Below are 22387 nucleotides of genomic sequence, written 5' to 3'. Positions count from 1 at the left end.
ATGGAATTTATGAAGAACCCTTAGAAGTTGAAGATGGAAATTGAGAGAGATCAATTAGATGAAGAAAATTGAAGAATGAAAGTGTTTGTAGATATTTTTGGTCGTTGGTATTTGGATTAGATATAAAGGATATGTAATTTTGTTTTCATGTAAATAAGTCATGAATGATTACTAATATTTTTGTAATTTTATGTGATATTTCATGCTAGTTTCCAAATGATGGTTCCCACATGTGTTAGGTGACTCACATGGGCTGCTAAGAGCTGATCATTGGAGTGTATATACCAATAGTACATACATCTAAAAGCTGTGTATTGTACGAGTACGAATACAGGTGCATACGAGTAGAATTGTTGATGAAACTGAACGAGGATGTAATTGTAAGCATTTTTGTTAAGTAGAAGTACTTTGATATGTGTCTTGAAGTCTTTCAAAAGTGTAAGAATACATATCAAAACACAACATGTATATACATTCTAATGGAGTCGTTAAGTCTTCGTTAGTAGTTACATGTAAGTGTTGTTTTGAAACCTTTAAGTTAACGATCTCAATTAATGTTATTAACCCAATGTTTATTATATCAAATTAGATGTTAAATTATTATATTATCATGATATTATGATGTATGAATATCTCTTGATATGATATATACATTAAAATATCGTTACAACGATAATCGTTACATATAAATCTCGTTTCGTAATTCTTGAGTTAGTAGTCTTGTTTTTACATATGTAGTTCATTGTTAACACACTTAATGATATATTTAAATATCATTTTATCATGTTAAATATAGTGTATCAATATCTTAATATGATACATATGTATTTAGTAGACGTTATCATAACGACCATCGTTATATATATCATTTCGAGTTTCTTAACTTAGTAATCTCATTTCTTATGTATATCACACATTGTTAATATACTTAGTGAGATACTTACTCATCATAATCTCATGTCAACCATATATATATGTCTATATATACCACAACATGTAGTTTTTACAAATTTGTAACGTTCGTGAATCGCCGGTCAACTTGGGTGATCAATTGTCTATATGAAACTTATTTCATTTAATCAAGTCTTAACAAGTTTGATTGCTTAACAAGTTGGAAACATTTAGTCATGTAAATATCAATCTCAATTAATATATATAAACATGGGAAAGTTCGGGTCACTACAGAAAATAACTTACTGTTGAGGGGCCTTTTCCCTTCATTTAAGTCCAAGCTTGTTGCCATACTCTCTCACCTCAATTGAATGAAGTGAGTCTTTTGAGTGAGACTGATTGCTTCTAGTCGTTGAAGATGACGGTTGATTACCTTGTGTACCCGATCTGTTAGCACACGATGTGCAGCTGGACCTTAAAGGTTGATCATCTGTTCTAACCTTTCTTGCCAGCTTTTTAACATTTAGCATCCTGGAAGATGATTTCCACTTGCGTAAGTTTGACCAACAACAATTTTTCTTTGAACTCATGTGCTGATTGCTTCTTTCGTCTTTTTGACTTTAGCAATTACCTGCCTCCTTTTTTGTTTCCGAATATCATCATATGGTTTAATCGGCCCACCCCTCTTTGATGTATCATTGTTGGATTTTTTAGGATCCGGGCTTGCAATATTGTTTGAAATGTTATCATTAGAGCCCAAACTACTTTGCTTCTGGGTTTTTGAGATTATTGGGCTATTAATTTCAACAGGCTCACCAGGTTTCTCGACAGGCCCATTAGATTCACCAACTTTTGTCTGGTTTGATGGGCTTATGGAGCCCACATCATGGGTTGATTTCTTATTTGAATTAACTGGGGTATCTGAGCACGTGGGGGAAATAGGATAATGATTCCCATCGACATTATTAGGGTTTTTGGGAGGGTAAAAGCCGTCTTGAGCACATTGCCCCATGTTGATATCTTGGGAAGGGTTCCCCATGCCAACACACCCTGATTCTCCATCTTCCACCATTAATTTCTCCGGGCATATGTGACCGGAATCATAATTCTTTGCCGAAAAACCACCTTCATTGACTGGATTTTGCTTAACAACACCATCTAATTTTTCACCATCAATTTGTTCTTCCTTTTCTGTTTCATAATCACTGATGTAATAGTCATCATCCGTGTTACCATACGTATCATCAATGAATTCATCATCTTCCCCTTCAGACTCGTAATGGACATCATCACATGGAATGTGATCATTATTACCAACTGGACTCTTAATGTTTAGGTTTTCATCATTGCACTCTTCAATAATACTCATCTGGATTTTTTTTACGACGATCTTCCCTCACTTTGACTTGAATTTGATAACCATTGAACCCCATTCCAATCTTGGCCCATTCATCAATATAATCCATGTGACTTGTTAGCAACATCACACTGCCATAATCCAAATTTTGATGACCTTTTACGATATCACAGTTGTCTACATCAAGGCAATCACCCCATGATCATGCAACCATCCTAAACACATTATTGTTCCAACAGGTGATTGGTACACCCGTTATATCTACCCAAGCAAGTCTCTTTGTGCATACATGAGGATGTTCAAGGATCTTTACACTTTTACACCACTTATGAATCGCATTATTTTTGTTGTTGATGATAGACTTAGCCTCAAAAGAAGACATGAAAATGAGCATGAAATCAAGACCACCTAGGTACTTGATGTCACAATTGTTCATCCCTTCCGCAACGCATATGTCCTTCATTTGATTAATAATTTTCCAATCGTTTAAAACAGCAATAATAGATCTCTTGTAGAAGTGACTAACACAATCAGTCTCCTTAATACAAACGCTTTTAACGTTAACATTCTTCTTTTCTTCTTCTACAGCCAAATTACTTTTGCGTGATAATTTCTCTCTTAGATCTCTTTTTTCAGTTTTTCACGAAGATCACGAAGATCTGGAAAATGGCCCGAAGTGACATTTGCATAATCACAATTGTCTCTAAATGATTGATTGAGACCTTCATTTACAAACTTAACCCTATCTCTGACGTTTCCCATCTCCCCCTTCTCTTTCCTTTCTGATGCCTTGAAAACCCTAATCGGTTGTCCTTCGAATTTGATGTTACTGATTGCTGCTAACAGACGATCACCATCTTTAACGTTTGCAAACCTTACGAATGCGAATCGTTGCCCACTTCTCAGCTTCCTTTCGGCCAAATAAATGTCTCTCAGATCGCCAAATGGCTTGAAACTCCTCCATAAATCCGCCACACTCCATCCTTTTGGGAAATTGAAGAACATGAACGACGTTAGATGGATTCCGAATAGTCTTACCAATCGATCTTGTAGATTACCGTTATTTTTTTCTCGCAATTTGTCTCCCCTAGTTTGAAGTTTCCCTCTCTCTCTCTCTCTCTCTCTCTCTCTCTCCACTCTTTCTCTCTCACACACTCTCTCTCCATTATTTAAATTTTTTTTATTTTTTATTATTTTTTTATTTATTTATTTTTTATCAAGACCACCTAGGTACTTGATGTCACAATTAGATATGCTTCTCACGTGTTAAAGTGTGATAAAATTTAAATAAAACTTCACATCTTAAAATGTAGATATATCATTCATATTACTTTTCATGCTTATGAATGCGATAAAAATATGTCACGCTTATAATTAATAACTATTTTTCTTACAATCTTAAGAGTGCTCCCAACGGCTTGCCTTGGAGCTCGCCCAGAAAGCCGCCCAGCTGGGCGCCGATGGTACGACCACCGCCCAGGTGCCGCCCACAGGCCGTCCAACCTCCTCCGCCCTCCTCTTCGCCTATTTCAAGCAGATCTGTGGACGGAGATTATTGTTTTCTTCTTCTTCTTCTTCTTCTTCTTCTTCTTCTTCTTCTTATTATTCTTTTTTTTTTTTTTTTGTAATTTATTTGTTTTATATTTGATTTTAAAGGAAGAAGAAGAGGAGAGTGAGTGAGTGAGTGAGTGAGAAATAAACTGTAAAAAATGAATGGTGAAATGAAGAAGAGAGAAGATGAAGATTAGGTGTATTTTTTTTTATTTTTTTTTTTTTTTTGAAAAGCAACTCTTGTATTAATAAATATAAAATATGTACAATGAATTGGATGGGCCGTGGAACTCTAGCAGCCGTCCAACATACACATGGAACTTGCAATAATACTATATTTTATATTTTATCTTTTTAGAGCAAATATATTTAATATTTAATCAATTTAGTTTTTAAATTTTAAATTAAATGTAATATAAAAATTAATAATTCTTTTAATATTAACAATAATAAAAGTATTTTTAATTTAATTAAAATAATTAAATGTGGGTCCCAATATTGTGAGGAAGGAGTGTCATGGTTGGGAGTGTTTAGTCCTGAGTTTAGTCCTGGAAAGAAAGTGGGATGGAAGTGCTGATGTGACGCTGAATGATTGGTTAGTCCTGGAAGAAGTTATGTCACCATTGGAACCTCTCTAAGTGTAAAAATATTCATGTCTTTTTATATGCCTCACACTTTTAAATGCTAAATAGTTTTTTATACATTTATAATAGTGAAGATTGTTAAAAACAAATTCACACTTCCATCAAGCGTGAACATAAAAGTGTGACTAATGAACATATTTGTTGTAGTGTTATCTTTTTTGAGAGTTCTTATTGTTATTATTCAATTCAATTCCATTTGTTTGTTAGTAATTTGTGTTCAGAGGTTTCATATTTTAAACATATATTAAAATTCAATGTAACACCAACATAAAAAAAAATTATGAATAAAAATATAACTATATAATTGTTTAAGCCTCACGGATGGACATGCGCACGGGTTAAAACTATTTGGATATATAAAACTATAAAAAAAAAGTTCATGGTTTCATCTACAAAAATGTTGCAATAAACCTGTACATTTTATTTTTATGGCATGTGACGATGTTTAGAAAATAAACCTCCATTATCTTCACCTTCTTCTACAAACTTGTACAAAAACTTCAACTTATCAGATGCTTTGCCAAATTCTTGTGGTTCAGGGATTTCTTATTAAACACCGGGCGTGCATCCATTGCCTCATGTCTACAATTATAGGTTCAACACTAAAAACATCCATCAATCGCTCCTTAAAATACATTATCTCCATTTCATTCTCGAATCCCTTTAGCTTCAGTACTTTGAGCTTGCGCAATCGTGCTTTTTGTATCTTGTTGCAGTTGTTATGGTTACTGGTACAAGGCTCCGAGTAAATTTGAGGGTCAATCTACACGTTCATCGTACTGTGTCAAAACCCTTATGAATATTCAAAAAAATAAAAAAATAAAAAATATATATATATATATATATATATATATATATATATATATATATATATATATATATATATATATATATATAGATCAATGGAGAAGTAACCAATCGGGGGAAGCAAATTTTTATTTTTATTTTCGTTTTTTTTTTTTTGGAATTTTTTTTTCCGGCATCAAAATCACACGAAAATATGAACATTTAGAAGAGACACTTCGTGATGAATGTTATTATTTAGGCGGGAAAACGATCGACAAAAATAATATTCAAGATAATATTGTTCGTGAAGAATATGAACGTTTTTTTTCTTCATGTTTTGTGAAGTAAAATTTAGCCCGATTTAGAGTTTAGGGTTTAGGGTTTGGTGTTTTGGGTTTATGAAATAAACCCAAAACACCAAACCCTAAACCCTAAACCCTAAACTCTAAACCGTTCGTGTTAAAAACTCAATCTAAAATCCTAAATCTAAACCCTAAAACCTAAATTTCTAAACCCAAATATCTAAACCCTATAAACCCTAATATCTAAACCCCAATAGCTAAAACCTCAATATACGCTCGAAAAATACGATAATTGTTATATATTACTTCTTCATATTTTTTTCGTTTTTTGAAAAAACTTTGTTCACGAACATTATAGATTGGATGAAAATAAGAACATTTAGAAAAGACACATCGTGATGAATGTTATTATTTTGGCGGGAAAACGCTCGAAGAAGTAATATATAACAATTATCGTGTTTTTCGAGCGTATGTTGAGGTTTTAGACATTAGGGTTTAGATATTAGGGTTTAGATATTAAGGTTTATAGGGTTTAGATATTAGGGTTTAGAAATTTAGGGTTTAGGGTTTAGATTTAGGGTTTAGATTTAGGATTTAGATTGAGTTTTTAACACGAACGGTTTAGAGCTTAGGGTTTAGGGTTTAGGGTTTGGTGTTTTGGGTTTATGGAATAAACCCAAAACACCAAACCCTAAACCCTAAACACTAAACTCTAAATCGGGCTAAATTTTACTTCACAAAACATGAAAAAAAAAACGTTAACATTCTTCACGAACAATATTATCCTGAATGTTATTTTTGTCGATCGTTTTCCCGCCAAAATAATAACATTCATCACAAAGTGTCTTTTATAAATATTCTTATTTTCATCTAATCTATAATGTTCGTGAACAAAGTTTTTTCAAAAAACGAAGTTTTTTTTTTTTTTTGCTTCCCCCCGCTTCCCCCGATTGGTTACTTCCCCATTGATCCTGCCCATATATATATATATATATATATATATATATATATATATATATATATATATATATATATATATATATATATATATATATATATATATATATATATATATATATATATATATATATATATATATATATATATATAGGGGTAGGATCAAGAGGGAAGTAACCAATCGGGGGAAGCGGGGGGAAGCAAAAACTTTTTATTTTTTTCGTTTTTTGAAAAAAACTTTGTTCACGAACATTATAGATGGGATGAAAATATGAACATTTAGTAGAGACACTTTGTGATAAATGTTTTTATTTTGGCGGAAAAACACTCGAAGAAGCAATATATAACAATTATCGTGTTTTTCGAGCGTATGTTGAGGTTTTAGCTATTGGGGTTTGATCGTTCCTTAATTGTCACGATTAATTCTAACTAAATACGCAAAATTAACGTTACGCAAGTGAACAAGGAGATACTTTTATGTGTTTACAGGTATTAAAGGTGTTGGTGCAAAAGAACGTGCAAAAATGGAGTTTTGAGTGAAAGACAGTGGAAGATGGACGTGATTTGGAAGAAAAACAAGGCTCAGCAGGAGTAACAAAGGCGTAAATTACTCCATCCTGGGCGTAATTTACGCCAGCACTCAGATGTCTCTCAGAACAGAAATCACATGGAGGCGTAAAAATACGCTGAGCAGGAAATGCAAAGGCGTAAATTACGCCCAGCCAGGCGTAATTTACGCCAGTACAAAAAATCAGAATCGGGGAATGACGAAAATTAGCTTTTGGATAAGATTTCTTAACCCCTATTTAAGGTCGTCTTTAGGGTTACGAACTTTAACTTTTCCCTACCAGTTTTTGCAGCAGAGAACACCTAAAAACACCAAAAATCTTCAATCAAATCACCATTCTTTCAAGATTCAAGTCAAGATCAAGGTTCAAAGCATCATGCAAACATCAAGGATTTCATTGATTCTCACCACCATCATGCTTGGCTAGTAATCTAATCTTTATCCTTTCCATGAACAATTGAGTTATGTATGATTTCATTCAAGATTATGTGATTTGTGATGTTTAATACTTTTGAATTATAATGTTATGAATCAAGTTGATTGTTGATTAATTCAAGTTCTATACTTTGTTATTGCAAGTTAGATTATTGTGATTTAACAGTGTGTTCTTGATCCAACTTAGTGTTAATTAGATTAGGGATAAAGACACTTTGTCTAGATTGCATAGTTTAATCTCAAGATAATAGAATTAATGAACTTAAGAAGTCTTGTCTATGAGATTTGATCAACAATTGATAAATATAATGCTTGTTTGAATGAATGCATGCTAAATTGGGATTGTGAAAGGATAAAGGCTTTAATCTCATTGTTTACATTTCAATCTTTTCAATTGCACTTTTGTTTAAGTTTAAATTTAAGTAGTAATCAATCTAAGTAGTTTTATAGTTAAGTTAGTTAATCACAAACAACAAACTCTGGAAATTGCTTGCTTGTTGACCATAACTTCCCGTGGAACGTATCCTGCTTACCCTAGCTAAGTTAGAGTAATTAGGCTATTTTTGATTGACCCTTCGACATCGATCAAATTTTGGTGCCGCTGCCGGGGAGGTGTGCGCTTGATTTGCAAGCTCTTATTTTATCTGCTTTCTTGTTAAAAAAAAAAAACCATAAAAATCATAAAACCAATAAAAAATCCAAAAATATTGTTTTGTTTATTCTTATTTTTGTCAGTTTTACGCTCGGTGTTCTTGTTTTTGTTGCATTTCAGGTTAGTGTATGCAAACTCGGAGGTTGGGAGACAAAAATCTAAAACCTTTAGACCCGGAAATCGAGAAATCAGCAAAAGCTAATCGAAAAGCTTCAAGAATTCTTAAGGGTTCAACAGTGGCTTCAGCATCAAGTCAAGCACAGTTAGAGTCACATACGATTGTTCCACCAAACTCTCCTAAGTCAGATTCCGATACTAAAGAGGAAGTTTTTGAGCAACGAGACGATATGGCTGACCGACCAAGAGGAGTAGACACCTACTACCAACCGGGTGATTTCGAGGATCATTCACCCATTGTTTATCCTGCACAGGCAGGAGGAAACAACCGACGGTTTGAGGTCCGACCTCAACTTATTTCAATCTTGCCAACCTACCGAGGTATGGCTAATGAGGAACCATACGAACACATTACGGAGTTTAACGAGATTTGTGCTACTAATCAGGTAAACGGTTTCACTGATGATGAGGTACGTCTCCGATTATTTCCTTACCCACTTAAGGAAAAGGCAAAAAGATGGTTTCTCTCCTTGCCCGCCTGTAGTATTAATACTTGGGCGGAAATGAAAAAACGGTTTTTAGAAGAGTTCTATCCCATAAGTAAAACTTCATATATGCGTACGCAAATTAAATCCTTTAAACAGTTACCAGGTGAATTATTTCATGAAGCGTATGAACGTCTGAAGGAGTTACTTAGGGCTTGTCCACATCATGAGATACCTAGGTGGGAATTGGTTAAAGTTTTCTATGATAGTCTAGATTCCCAAAACAGGCAGTTTCTTTTGGCCGCTAGTGGGGGGGCATTTTTAACTCGACCTAGTGAGGAAGAGTGGACCTTCTTTGAACAGTTAAGCAAGGGTTCAAAGACCCAAGCTTCGGTTAGTCGTAAGCAACCTAGTACATCCCGAGTAAACCATGTTTCCGACTCGGGAAGTTCATCTAGGAATTTAGAGCAAGAATTGGATGACTTAAAAATGCTTATATTTAACAGCCCAAAACAGGGTCTTGCTTGTAATGTTTCGCAGGTACAGGAAGTGTGTGAGATTTGTGGAGATCCTTCTCATTATGCATACGGATGCAGAAATGGGATCCCACCGGTAAATCAACAACTGGTGGAAGAACAAGTTAATGAGGTTCAGGGAAGGCGGTTTGATCCATACTCTAACACATATAACCCAGGTTGGAGAAATCATCCAAATTTTAGTTGGAGTAATAACAACGCGCTGAATGCTAATCAAGGGAACCAATTTAGACCACCGAACAACTTCCAAAATCAGGGTAATTTTCAGAATCAAGGCAACTACCAACGAAACTATCAAAATCCTTACCCTAACAACCGAAACCAAAACAATTACCAAAGTCAGAGCCAAAACCAAAATCACAACCAAAACCAAACTAGTACTTCACCCAACCAACCACCTAACTCGGATACTAAGATGGATGCGTTCATATCCGAAATGCGGAAGATGATAGAGGTGCAAAATAAGTCGATTGGTGCTTTGGCCAAGGAGATAGGTAATGTTGCGGAAAGTAAGGGTAATCGGGAACCGGGAACCATTCCAAGCTACACGGTTTTGAATCCAAATCACAAAGAGCAAGGAAAGGGTCATAGTGTTAATATGGTAGGTACCTTGAGAAGCGGGAAAAAGTATGATAATAAAGTTGGAGAAACAGAGGTAAAGCAACCGGAGTCAAGTAAGTCTCCTATTGTTCTTAATGAGGATGAGGTAAGTAAAAGTGATAACAATGGGGAGGGGGTGAAATTGACCGAACCAACTGTTAATGAGACCGAGAAAGTGGAGACGGAATCAAAAACCGTCCCATTTCCCAAGGCCCTAGAGTCCCCGAACCAATTCCCTTATGGGAAGAAGGGACCACAACAAGAGGATATGTGGGAAACTTTTCAGCAGGTTAAAATAAATTTACCCCTTCTTGATGCTATTAGGCAAGTTCCTTCTTATGCTAAATTTTTGAAGGACCTTTGCACTCAAAAGAGAAAGCAAAGGGCAAACTTGCCTAAGAAGGTGGAGTTAACCGAGCACCTAAGTGCGGTTGTCTCGGGTACACTTCCACCTAAGTTTAAAGATCCAGGAACCCCATTGATAGCTGTGACCGTAGGGAATGTGAATGTTAAAAAGGCGTTATTGGACTTAGGTGCTAGCATTAACATTTTACCTTTTTGTCTAGTTGACCGACTTGAATTGGGCCTAATGAAACGAACCGATATAATTATCCAATTAGCGGACCAATCAATTAAAATGCCTAGGGGGATACTAGAGGATGTAATAGTAAAAGTGGAGGATTTCTATTACCCGGTAGACTTTGTTGTTATGGATATTGAGCCTAGGAATAGAGATACCCAACCCACTATAATTTTGGGACGCCCGTTCTTGGCCACCATTAATGCTCACATTAATTGTAGAACGGGTGCCATGGACATATCCTTCGGTAACCGCAAGATGAGGATTAACATCTTTAATTCTCTTCGTGCACCGGATGTCCATGAGTGCTATAGGATAGATGTGATTGATGAGTTAGTTGATAAGCATACTTCTCACCTAATAACCGACGACCCAGTAGAGATATTTTGTTTAGGTGAGGAAGAGGATGTCGAGTGTGAAGAGGTCAAAGCGGTAGAATTAGCAGTAGCAAGTACAATGGATTCTAGGTTGCCACTGTGGACTCATAAATATGAGCCACTGCCTAAATCCATTGATACTAACATGAGACCTTCACTAGAGTCACCACCGACTCTTGAGTTAAAACCCTTACCGTCTCATTTGAAATATGCATTTTTGGGAACTAACGGCACTTTGCCAGTTATTATTGCTTCAGATTTGACAGGTGTGCAGGAAAAGGCTTTGATGGAAGTTCTTCATAAGTACAAAGCTGCAATAGGGTGGACAATAGCTGATTTGAAAGGGATAAGTCCTTCGGTATGTATGCACAGGATAGTCACGGATCCTGAGGTTAAACCTGCTCGCGATACACAACGCAGGTTAAACCCAAATATGCAGGAGGTGGTGAAAAAGGAAGTTCTTAAGTGGTTGGATGCAGGGATAATCTTCCCTATCTCTGACAGTCAGTGGGTGAGTCCCACACAAACAGTGCCGAAGAAAGCAGGAATAACGGTGATGGAGACTGAGGAAGGTGAAAAGATCACAACTCGTCCCGTGACGGGTTGGAGGGTGTGCATTGATTATCGGAAGCTAAACGCTGCAACTTCAAAGGATCACTTTCCTTTGCCATTTATTGATCAGATCATCGAAAAACTGTCAGGTCAGAAATTTTATTGTTTCTTGGATGGATATTCGGGTTATAATCAAATACCTATTCATCCTAATGACCAGGAGAAAACGACTTTTACTTGTCCATATGAAACCTATGCCTTTAGGCGTATGCCTTTTGGTTTGTGTAATGCACCCGCGACTTTTCAAAGGTGTATGATGAGCATTTTTTCTGAATTAATAGGTGAGTCGTTAGAGATTTTTATGGATGACTTTTCGATTTTTGGCAAATCTTTTGAGTCATGTTTGAGTATGTTAGAAAAAGTTTTGAAAAGATGTACCGAAACCAACCTAGTTCTTAGTTGGGAAAAGAGTCACTTCATGGTTAGGGAAGGGGTGGTTTTGGGACATATTGTGTCTGAACGGGGATTTGAGGTCGATAGGGCAAAGGTTCAACTTATTTCTACTCTACCTTACCCGACAAATGTTAAGGGGGTAAGATCGTTTTTGGGACACGCGGGTTTTTATCGTAGGTTTATCAAGGACTTTAGTGTCATTTCTAAGCCATTATGTAATTTACTACTAAAGGACGCACTATTTGACTTTGATGACCAATGTAAAGAAGCTTTTAACACCCTTAAGCGAAAGTTGACCGAAGCACCCATCTTACAGTCACCCGATTGGACCAAACCTTTTGAAATAATGTGCGATGCTAGTGATTATGCAGCAGGGGCTGTTTTGGGACAGAGAGTTGATAGGAAGCCGGTAGTGATTTATTATGCTAGTAAGACGTTCTCGGATGCCCAAATCAATTACACCACCACCGAGAAAGAGTTGCTAGCAGTTGTGTTTGCCTTAGACAAGTTTAGATCATATTTGTGGGGGTCTAAGGTAGTTGTGTTTTCGGACCATAGTGCTTTAAGGCACTTGCTTGAGAAGAAAGAGTCTAAACCAAGATTGATTAGGTGGATATTGTTGCTACAGGAGTTTGATTTAGAAATACGGGATAAAAATGGTGTAGAAAATGTGGTAGCTGACCATTTATCTAGGATACCCCCGCCACCATTTGACCCTACTAAACCGATCCAGGAGAATTTCCCGGACGAATGTTTGTTTAGTGTTGTGCAGGTACCTTGGTTCGCTCATATTGTTAATTATTTGGTGACTAACAAGATACCGGAACATTGGAACAAGCAAAAGAGGGATTACTTTTTGTCGCAGGTTAAGCATTATATTTGGGAGGATCCGGTTCTTTATCGAATTGGACCCGACCAAATCATTAGGAGATGCGTGGCGGAAGAGGAGCATAAGGACATTTTGGCACATTGTCATACTTTTGCATGCGGAGGACACTATGGGGTAAAGAAAACCGGGTACAAAGTACTCGATTCAGGTTTCTTTTGGCCTTCTATTTTTAAAGATGCATTTGAATATGTCAAAAATTGTGCTAGGTGTCAAAGAATGGGGGGAATTTATAAACGTAATGAAATGCCCATGAACCCAATTTTGGTTTGTGAGATCTTTGACGTATGGGGTATTGATTTTATGGGACCTTTTCCCCCGTCTTTTGGTTTTGAATATATTTTGGTAGCCGTGGATTATGTCTCCAAGTGGGTGGAGGCTGAGGCTACACGAACAAATGACCACAAAGTTGTCCTTAAATTTGTCAAGAAAAACATTTTCTGTCGTCATGGTGTACCTAAGGCCATAATTAGTGATGGGGGTTCACACTTTAAGAACTCCTACTTTGCTAAACTTTTAAGGAACTATGGGGTAAATCACCGAATTGCTACGCCTTACCATCCCCAAACAAGTGGGCAAGTGGAGGTATCTAATAGGGAACTAAAAAGAATTTTGGAAAAAACCGTAAATCCTAATCGCAAAGATTGGTTTTTAAGACTAGACGATGCGCTTTGGGCTTATCGGACAGCTTTTAAAACCCCTATTGGTACTTCACCTTACCGACTTGTTTATGGAAAGGCATGTCACTTACCTGTTGAAATTGAGCATCGTGCAGAATGGGCTATTAAACAGGTGAACATGAGTTTAGATGAGGCAGGAAATGCAAGGAAGTTGGAATTGACAGCATTAGAGAATTTAGATGTGAGGCGTTTGAAAGTTCAAAGATTTACAAAGAGAAAACGAAAGCTTTTCATGACAAGCAAATTAGTAGAAGGACGTTTGAAGTGGGGCAAAGTGTGTGGTTATTCAACTCCAGGTTAAAGTTGTTTGCGGGTAAGTTAAGAAGTAAGTGGAACGGTCCTTATGTGGTTACTAAGGTTACTCCGTACGGGGCAATTGAGATTAAGGATCCGAAAGGTGGGGAGCCGTTCTTAGTTAATGGGCAACGGTTGAAGATTGCTACCGGGTTGTCACTTGATGATGCTAAAGTAGTCGAAACAATCCGGTTTGAACCTATGCAAATGCAACAACTTAGGGTGATTAGAGTGAATGAACCGAGAAAAGGTGATAACAAAGAAAGTGTTGACTCATGGCTTGATCAAAATGTTTCTATTAGTCATGTGCCTGATGTTGTTGAGTGGTAAGATGATGGGCGATTTGATGATGCGTCCGAGGATGCGGTGTCCGAAGTTATTTCGGATGAATGTTTTGATGATCTTTATGAAGAATTACCTTTGGATGAGAGTGCACGCGGTAAACCGGTGATTCTTTATCAAGAAGATGACCCGGGCGAGATACTATTTGAGTTAAGTATTATAGGGGTGCTACCTCACCTTGTTAGTAGCCATCGAGAGTTTAAGGTGATAGCCGATTCGGGGTCTTCGATTAACATAATGTCGTATGAGACGTACAAGCAACTTTTTCATGGTGAATGTTTGTTGTGTAAGTTGAAGAAATCCGATGCCGAAATCACGCTTGGTAATAATACTACATGTAAGGTACTCGGGGTGGTTAATAAGGTTATGGTTAGTGTGAAAGGTGTTTTCATTGAGGTACCGTTCACCGTTTTCGATATGCCAACCGATCATGATGTTCCATTGCTAGTAGGTAGGGGGTTCATTTCAACCGCGGGTGGTAAATTAGACCCGGGTGCGGGGTGCATCACTTTTGAAGGAGGAAACGGGACATTTAGGTTTTGTAATTCAGAAAATATGCGTTTCCCTTCAGCCTATATAGTCGAAAGAGAGTTTGTTGAAGATTATTGCAGGAAAATTAAGGTAGAAAAGAATGGAGCAAGTGAGGAGGTCGTTGAAAATGTGGTGGATGACACGGTAGATATAGGTGAAAGCTGTCCAAATGATGAGTGTGGGGGCATTTCCCATGATCAACAAGTGGATATCGAGAAAAGTGATGAAAATTCGAAGGGAGGAAGTCGGTGTTTGACATGGCACCGTTGGTGAAGAGTATGTTTGAGAGTATTTTTGGTCCCGATACCCGAATGGAATGAGCCTCTCTGATTTTTATCAGGTCCTGTGCTCCGTCTGTAATAAACATGTACACTTTACTTTTCTTTTATTTTTCTTTTATTTGTATTTTTATTTTTTATTATTTTTATTTTAAGTAGTTAAATGAACTTTGTGGGTATGTTCGCTATAAGCCCTCACGAGACACAACTCGTCCACCCGAGCTATCGGGTGGTTTAAAGCGGGATCCCTCCGTAAACGGGCTAGTTAGTTTTTACTTTTTCTTTTGTTTTTGTTTTGTGAGAATAAAAATTGGATGGAAGGAAACATGTTGTGAGATGAAATGGGAGATTGGTGTCATTGTCACGAGTGGTATTTTGGGAAGTTGCTTTGTAATCCCGGGTAATATTGTTCTTTTTCTTTCTCCTTGTTTATTTTTCCTCACTTTAATTTAACATAACTTTTTAACATGCGTACGAGGACGTAGCATGATTTAAGTGTGGGGGGGAGGAAGATTATCTGCACATTTGGTTTAGCTTGAAAGTGTTTGTTATTTAAAGATTTTATGTTTTAAATGGTTTTAAATGGCCTAGGTGGTAGAAATTTGAAAAATTTTAATTTCAAGGCTATAATCAAGATGTTGACCCATGAGAGTAACCCTAGTGATTAGGGATTAATTTGGAAATTCTTTGAAGTTTTTGGACTTGGCCGGTGAGGAATGATAAATGTTAGGCATTTGACCTTGTTGACCTTGACTAGCAACTTTAAGGAAATATACTTTTGTGGAGAAAAGAAAGTTTGGAAAGAAAAGAAGGAAAAAGATCCCAAGGTTGTATGCTAGGTAACATGGATGATAAAGAAACACTTTAGGATTTTTCTTTTTAAACCAATTCTTTTTATTTTTGCAGCCAGTCTACCCAGGTCGTTAGTACACAAAGTGTGTACTAGAATCAATTAGTGACCCTTAGCAGCCTAAACCTTTAGAAAAGTGATATAAAAATCTGATAAAAAGCAAACCAACTTCCCATTCCTACCCTTATTTTTGGTTATTGATGTTGAATTAATCTTACTTTATCTTGTTTAGATTTGGTAACACTAGATGACAACGCAACTCATTTTTGCTAAGATATAATTAGTTTAAACTAGCATGACAAATATAACTAGCTATTATGTTATAGTGTTTGTGGCTTTTTGATTAGTTTGACTCAAAGTGGTCTCCGGGGTTCCACAATGGAGTCCACGATTTACTCACTAGTATGAAAGTGCATAACAATGATGATAGTCACCAATGCAACACTTGTAGAGTTTACTCTTCCCTAGGCAGAGGTCAAAAGGGGGTACTTTATATCACAAGCCTTGACAATGATATTCACCACACCCAACACCCGTTATCCATGATACATATATATATCTATATATATCATTGTCATCATCTCCACATATTCACCATTACATCCCAAATGTTCTCAAATGTTTCATATGATATGTGCTAGTTCATTGAAGTTGTTAGAGAAAAAAAAAAATGAAAAAAAAAAAAAAAAAAATATGTTATGAAAGGAGGAGGTGAAGAGACGAATTTAAAAGAATAAAAAAGAGTAGAAGAAGAGTATGCCAAAAATTGTGAAACGAGTGCCTTATAAAGCATGGACCACTGAGGCATAAAATTCGTCTCGTTGAAGTTTAAGTTTAGAACATAAGATTCCTTATAACCTCGCAAAAACCTATACCTTCCATGAATGCCTCGCACAAATGGGCAATGTAACCAAAACTTCACCTTACCGAGCTTGTGGTATGGGGTATTTCTAACTAGACTTAGGAGGTTCATTGGTGTCGAGACTTAGAAGGTATGCACTTAGTACTAGTGTAGACAAGGGCATGAGTTTGGCTAATTGAAAAGTTAAGGAGGACAAAAACACAAACATGTGCACAATTCTAGTTATGTTTGACATTCCGGTTTATTGTAATTTATCTTGGTACAAATGAGGGTCACGTTAAAATTTCTAAACCTTATAAAGTTTGATTGGTTCAACATTCGTAACCGTTTTACACCATTTTAATTGAGTCATGGCCAACCCAATGAAATTAATCCGGATTTAATGTAACCCGTGTTGTGTTTCTTTTGACATGTTACTTAGATACATTTATTTTGATCTTAAAAAGAATAAGTGTGGAGCATGAAAGTTGTAAGGATAATTGTTTGATTTAGTGCTAAGTTTTGATCCATATGATGATTTAAGGAAAATGTTTGAGGATTATGAGGATATGATTAATGGAGGAATAGTTAAAATAAGGAAATGATTTGTGATAAAGGAAGTTATGATTGAAGGTTTTGGAGGATGAAAGTTATTTGAGGTTTTGAGTGATTAACCCATTTCGTATGTACATCTTGATTTATAGTTAATTTTGCTTGTGAAAAATTGTTTGAGTTAATACCACCTAGGTGTTATTGTCTTGTAGCTGAAAACAGATTTGCTTGAGGACAAGCAAAAGCCAAGTGTGGGGGATTTGATCGTTCCTTAATTGTCACGATTAATTCTAACTAAATACGCAAAATTAACGTTACGCAAGTGAACAAGGAGATACTTTTATGGAATTTTATGTGTTTACAGGTATTAAAGGTGTTGGTGCAAAAGAACGTGCAAAAATGGAGTTTTGAGTGAAAGACAGTGGAAGATGGACGTGATTTGGAAGAAAAACAAGGCTCAGCAGGAGTAACAAAGGCGTAAATTACTCCATCCTGGGCGTAATTTACGCCAGCACTCAGATGTCTCTCAGAACAGAAATCACATGGAGGCGTAAAAATACGCTGAGCAGGAAATGCAAAGGCGTAAATTACGCCCAGCCAGGCGTAATTTACGCCAGTACAAAAAATCAGAATCCGGGAATGACGAAAATTAGCTTTTGGATAAGATTTCTTAACCCCTATTTAAGGTCGTCTTTAGGGTTACGAACTTTAACTTTTCCCTAACAGTTTTTGCAGCAGAGAACACCTAAAAACACCAAAAATATTCAATCAAATCACCATTCTTTCAAGATTCAAGTCAAGATCAAGGTTCAAAGCATCATGCAAACATCAAGGATTTCATTGATTCTCACCACCATCATGCTTGGCTAGTAATCTAATCTTTATCCTTTCCATGAACAATTGAGTTATGTATGATTTCATTCAAGATTATGTGATTTGTGATGTTTAATACTTTTGAATTATAATGTTATGAATCAAGTTGATTGTTGATTAATGCAAGTTCTATACTTTGTTATTGCAAGTTAGATTATTGTGATTTAACAGTGTGTTCTTGATCCAACTTAGTGTTAATTAGATTAGGGATAAAGACACTTTGTCTAGATTGCATAGTTTAATCTCAAGATAATAGAATTAATGAACTTAAGAAGTCTTGTCTATGAGATTTGATCAACAATTGATAAATATAATGCTTGTTTGAATGAATGCATGCTAAATTGGGATTGTGAAAGGATAAAGGCTTTAATCTCATTGTTTACATTTCAATCTTTTCAATTGCACTTTTGTTTAAGTTTAAATTTAAGTAGTAATCAATCTAAGTAGTTTTATAGTTAAGTTAGTTAATCACAAACAACAAACTCTGGAAATTGCTTGCTTGTTGACCATAACTTCCCGTGGAACGAATCCTGCTTACCCTAGCTAAGTTAGAGTAATTAGGCTATTTTTGATTGACCCTTCGACATCGATCAGGGTTTAGATATTAGGGTTTAGATATTAGGGTTTATAGGGTTTAGATATTAGGGTTTAGAAATTTAGGGTTTAAGGTTTAGATTTAGGGTTTAGATTTAGGATTTAGATTGAGTTTTTAACACGAACGGTTTAGAGTTTAGGGTTTAGGGTTTAGGGTTTAGGGTTTAGAGTTTAGGGTTTAGAAATTTAGGGTTTAGGGTTTAGATTGAGTTTTTAACACGAACGGTTTAGAGTTTAGGGTTTAGAGTTTAGGGTTTGGTGTTTTGGGTTTATGGAATAAACCCAAAACACCAAACCCTAAACCCCAAACTCTAAATAGGGCTAAATTTTACTTCACAAAACATGAAGAAAAAAAACATTCATATTCTTCACGAACAATATTATCTTGAATGTTATTTTTGTCGATCGTTTTCCCGCCTAAATAATAACATTCATCACGAAGTATCTTTTCTAAATGTTCATATTTTCGTGTGATCATGATGCCGGAAAAAAAATTAGTTTTTTTGGATTTTTTTTACGGCATCATGATCACACGAAAATATATATATATATATTTTTTGGGTTGAGGGTTTAGGGTTTTGGGTTTTGGGTTGAGGGTTTACGGAGTAAACCCCAAAACCCAAAACCCTAAACTCTAAATCGGGCTAAATTCGAAAAAAACACTTCACACAAGATGAAAACAAAACGATGCAAATAAACTCTGCAGCAAAACATTCAATGCATTGAATGTTTTTTTTTTTTTCGAGCGTTTTCCCGCCTAAATAATGACATTCATCACAAAGTGTCTTTTTTAAATGTTCATATTTTCATCTAATCTATAATGTTCGTGAACAATCCAAGGACATGGGCAGTAAAACCCCCCTCACCCTCCCCCCGCAACGCGATGTGCGAAAGGCACCCTTGGGTGGGATTCAAGGGTAAATGGGCAATATTGTGTGCAATGCTGCACCCGACGGGAGTCGAACTCCTGACCTCTCGCTAAGAGAGGCAGAACACTATCACATGAGCTACAACCCAATGTTTGTGATGAATCTTATTATTTTGGCGAGAAATCCATCAAAGAAAAAACTGATAACATAAATCATTCGTAATGTTATTCCTAAATGTTATTCTTCGAGCGTTTTTTCCATCATATGTGAAGTTTTTTTTTTAAGATTTAGCCTGATTTAGAGTTTATGGTTCAAGGTTTATGGCTTAGGGTTTTGGATTTAGTCCATAAAACCAAAACCCAAAACCCTAAACTCTAACCTGTTCGTATTAAAAATTCAATCTAAACCCCAATTTCTAAACTCTAAATCCTAATTTCTAAACCGAAAATCCTAATTTCTAAACCATAATAGTTAAACTCTAATTTTTAACACCTAATTTTTAAACCCTAATTCCTAAATCCTATTTTTTAAATCCTAAAAAACTCAGAAGTAAAACATTCATTGCAATAAATGTTATCATTTATTTATTTGAGCGTTTTCCCGCCAAAATAATAACATTCATCATAAGATGTATTTTTTGAATGTTCGTATTTTCATGTGATCTTAATGAAAAAAATAAAAATGAAAAAATGAAAAAAAAATTACTTCCCCTACTCTCAAAAAAGTGTTTTCCTTTTGATATATATATATATATATATATATATATATATATATATATATATATATATATATATATATATATATATATATAGGATCAAGGGAGAAATTAGGGTTTAGGGTTTAGATTTAGAGTTTAGTCCCTAAACTCAAAACCCTAAACTCTAAACCGTTCGTGTTAAAAATTCAATCTAAACCCTAATTTCTAAATCCTAAACCCTAATTTTGAACCATAATTTCTAAACCCTAATTCTTAAACACCTAATTTTTAAACCCAAAAAAAAAATTCAGAAGCATAATATTACTCATGATGTATGTTTTCATTTTTTTTCTTCGAGCGTTTTCCCGCCAAAATAATACAGTAACATTCATCACAAAGTGTCTTTTTTAAATGTTTATATTTTCATGTGATCTTGATGTCTGAAAAAAAATTTCGAAAAAAAAAAAATTTACTTCTCTCTCGCTTCCTCCCAAAAAAGTGCTTCCCTCTTTATTAAATCTCTCTCTCTCTCTCCATATATATATATATATATATATATATATATATATATATATATATATATATATATATATATATATATATATATATATATATATATATATATATTTGGTCCCTGTATAAGAGTACTTGTATTTTTAGGAGAAATCTAAACATGAAGTCCAAGACTAGATAAACATTTCACAGATACAATAATAATATTAGTTTTAGAAGCTGCATAATAAAATTGAAAAAACTTACAGTTATGAACAACCTCTTGAGAGACGTGCAAAATTTCAAGAAACAAAATAACAAATTTATGTTATCATCATCCATCCGATTATCAGTCCACCACAAGTCTTCAAGTTTGCTAAAATGATTTTGTTGTTCAATTAACAATGGTTCGAAAGCTTTCTGCAACAAAGAAAAACACACAACATATGTTTATATGCTTCCAACAAGTCAACTCACTCACCCCAACACGAATTTTTCCATGAATAATGTATATATTTTCCGTGAATTCATAACCTAATGGTTAGAGGGCACCTTGATAGAACTAGGACAATGACCATTTGATAGAACTCTGTATTTAAAGAAACTTAATTACCTTGTATATCCATCCATTAAGTGTGAGCACTTTGACACCTCGAATCGCTTTCAAGAGTGGAGTATACATCCATTTATAAATCGTAGTATGGTTGAAAGTCAACCCCGAACCTTGAAATTCCAACTTCACATCTTCCAACTTCACATTATATACCGAAAACCAGCATACCAAACCACGATAATGAAGAGTTTTAGTCTTCAATGTATCCAAACACACCGAGTGAAGATTTAAACAGTCTAAAATACTTATGTTCATCAGCTTAGCAAGACCTTCAATTCTTAAAAAACTCAAACCATCACATTTATCAATGATTAATGTCTCAATATACGGAAACTTTTTTATCAAAGATGAAACCAATTCACAAGTTAAAGAGTTAACCGAAGTTACTTTAAGAGTGTTGACCGAAATTGGAAATGAGAAGCATTCGCAAATTGGATCAAAGATGAAACCAGTTCATGACTTCCTTTCGAAAAATCAAGCTTTAGCTTCTTGTTTAACCCCATTGACGCAGTAACAATCAACTTTTCATTGACATGGTATTCAAGTCTTCTTGTTGGCATTTTTAAAGGATTGTTTTCATCAAAACTGAAAAGAAACTCACTAACAGCAGAATCAAAATCTAGAATATTGAGTGTTGTTCTACCATGTTTGATACAAGGTCTATACCATAAACCTGTTAAAAGAGCTACAGTTTTTGATCCAGAATCCAAAGGGTAAAATGAGAGAATTTTGGTAAGAACTTCATCTGGTAATTTGCTTATATAATCTTCTTCAATCTCTGACCTGTAAATTCTTCATTGTTTAGTTTTTATACTCCGTATTATTGAAAAAAGACTTAAAAAAAAAGCTATATATTTAAATCACAAGCATATAACAAAAGAGAAACTTACTTTGAGAAATCGTTTGATGGTTGTTGTTCATGATCCATATCGAAATATTTTTAAATACTACAAGACTTGGTGAACAAGAGTCTGACCAAGGAAAAGTTCATCGACAAAACGTATTCGTGTCGTTTATGCTTAAGATCAATCGTAAGTATATACGAATTGTGGTATCTGTTATCAGATATTTATAAACCAGACTCTAAAAATTAACCTAAACATATAGATGGACCAGGTATCGATGGACCGGGCTTATGCAAACTCTATTATA

The 22387-nt window shown here is 35.3% G+C and overlaps 1 pseudogene; it reads right to left on the bottom strand.

Moving 5' to 3' along the window:
* Positions 1–4869: 4869 nt before the first annotated feature.
* LOC139890055 (F-box protein At2g39490-like) lies at positions 4870–22163 on the bottom strand (annotated as a pseudogene).
* Between the last annotated feature and the right edge of the window lie 224 nt (positions 22164–22387).

Source organism: Rutidosis leptorrhynchoides, chromosome 2 (assembly GCF_046630445.1).
Source record: "Rutidosis leptorrhynchoides isolate AG116_Rl617_1_P2 chromosome 2, CSIRO_AGI_Rlap_v1, whole genome shotgun sequence".
Taxonomy (NCBI): domain Eukaryota; kingdom Viridiplantae; phylum Streptophyta; class Magnoliopsida; order Asterales; family Asteraceae; genus Rutidosis; species Rutidosis leptorrhynchoides.
Note: the sequence above shows the minus strand (reverse complement) of the source record. Positions and strands in the feature narration are given on the sequence as shown.